Source organism: Schistocerca piceifrons, chromosome 5 (assembly GCF_021461385.2).
Source record: "Schistocerca piceifrons isolate TAMUIC-IGC-003096 chromosome 5, iqSchPice1.1, whole genome shotgun sequence".
Classification (NCBI taxonomy): Eukaryota; Metazoa; Arthropoda; class Insecta; order Orthoptera; family Acrididae; genus Schistocerca; species Schistocerca piceifrons.
In genome coordinates this window covers 574,297,542-574,299,654 of record NC_060142.1, presented here as the reverse complement: position 1 = coordinate 574,299,654, position 2,113 = coordinate 574,297,542, and the positions used below count along the sequence as shown (strand labels likewise).

At 45.0% G+C, this 2,113-nt stretch overlaps 1 pseudogene; it reads left to right on the top strand.

The window, feature by feature from the left end:
- Positions 1–1,336: 1,336 nt before the first annotated feature.
- LOC124799923 lies at positions 1,337–1,454 on the top strand (annotated as a pseudogene).
- The last annotated feature ends 659 nt before the right edge of the window (positions 1,455–2,113 follow it).

The window sequence follows — 2,113 nt, the reverse complement described above, 5'->3', positions numbered from 1 at the left end:
TTGAAACATAGAGTTTTCCAGCCATTTATATCTGAAAAACGGAATATACATCCCATGGTATTTCTAAAATCATTCTCACGTGCCCTTCCCGAATCACGGAATGACAAACAGCGAATACAGTTCACATTAGGGTATGTACACAGAGAAGGATCAATCTGGGGTACAGAAATAATAGACAAATGTCGCACCTATGCAGATTTCGAAAAACGTTTTTTGAGTAAATTCTGGAGTTCAGGTATTCAACAAAGACTTCGAAAAGAGGTCTATAACGCCGAACCTCTTCAACGCCAAAGGAGGGGGTCTGAGGCGTTATTTCGAAAAACACCTACGTAATATTCGGTATTGGGACGCGAACAATTCAACCAAAATGTCATCATGATCTTAAAGTCAAAACTTCCAGTTTCAATAAGGGAAAAATTAGTCAATGTAAGCGAAGATGACCAAGACGCTTTCCGTTCTTGATAACTGGGATATGATATATGAGGACGTGCGTGCGAGTGCGCGGAATACTAAAATAATGGACCGCCCGCTCCGCGACAGCAAATAGTAAAGTGTCAACGGGATGTCATACCAACATAACATCGGACCACCAAACGTGCAGCCTTACAGTAATCATAAAAATTTCAATCGCTGCAACCCAAATCAAAATAGATTCAATCCTATTTATGAAAACACACAGCGACAGTACGGTAATTCACCGCTAAATCACAACAGAAATTACCAGTTATCAGAACAACAGGAAACACAATGGCAATCGCCGCGGGAGAAGGAAATGGAACAATTATAACAGGCCACAACAGTTTAATAAGCAAAGTAACTTCACTCCCTCACACCAAATGTATTTTTCACAACCTCAGAATGCGACATTACCGCACCAACCTAATCAACAATGAGGAGGCCGAGCGGTTCTAGATGCTACGGTCGGGAACCGCACGACCGCTACGGTCGCAGGTTCGAATCCTGCCTCGGGCATGGATGTGTGTGATGTCCTTAGGTTAGTTAGGTTTAAGTAGTTCTAAGTTCTAGGGGACTGATTACCTCAGAAGCTAAGTCCCATAGTGCTCAGAGCCATTTGAACCATTTGAACAATGAGGAACAATAATCAAAACAATCCGTCACATGCTGTTCCGAACACCGCCAGTTACAATAACCAAGGAAACCTGACCATTTTCTACACACAGGCGAATCAAGCAACGAACGCGATGCCAAATGACCCGCAATTAAGTGACTCATAGTTCGTATGGAATACAAACGCAAATTTCCAGCCAAATATGACGCCGAATACCAATCAGTTAAAAGTAACTGAAAGTTCATTTCCACCCAAGATAAAAAACCGGGCAACGGCCTTGCCGCAGTGGATACACCGGTTCCAGTCTGATCACCGAAGTTAAGCGCTGTCGGGCCTGGCCGGCACTTGGATGGGTGACCATCCGGGCTGACGTGAGCTGTTGCCATTTCTCGGGGTGCACTCAGCCTCGTGATGCCAACTGAGGAGCTACTCGACCGAACAGTAGCGGCTCCGGTCACGAAAACCATCATGACGACCGATAGAGCGGTATACTGACCACGCGCCCCTCCTATCCGCATCCTCAGCTGAGGATGACACGGCGGTCGGATGGTCCCGATGGGCCACTTGTGGCCTTAAGACGGAGTGCAAGATGGAAAACCAGTAAAAGCTTCTTTATGCCTCCAAGGAGAAGCTGCGGAATATTTTGGGGACAATTTCATTAAAGGACACATCAACGTAATTAGATACGAAGAAGACAGCGACTTACGGGACGACCTATTATACGAAAAGAACACATACGACAATGAGGGCCTGTGGGAGAACCTAGTCCAGGCTTCAACTCTGATTCACATTCTAATACACTTATCATTGCCATTATCGACACAGGTGCAAACATCAATGCTTTGTCTATGTGTGTATACAAAAAGGTGTGCTCTGTAACAAAAATTCCTTCACTCCCTGTACAAGGATATACTGTATCCGGAGCAAGTGGGCTCCCTGGTACAGAAGGTTAGCCTGCAAGTACAAGCACCGATACAATTTGAATCCGACTGTATGTTGTTATTGTTGTGGTCTTCAGTCCTGAGACTGGTTTGATGCAGCTCT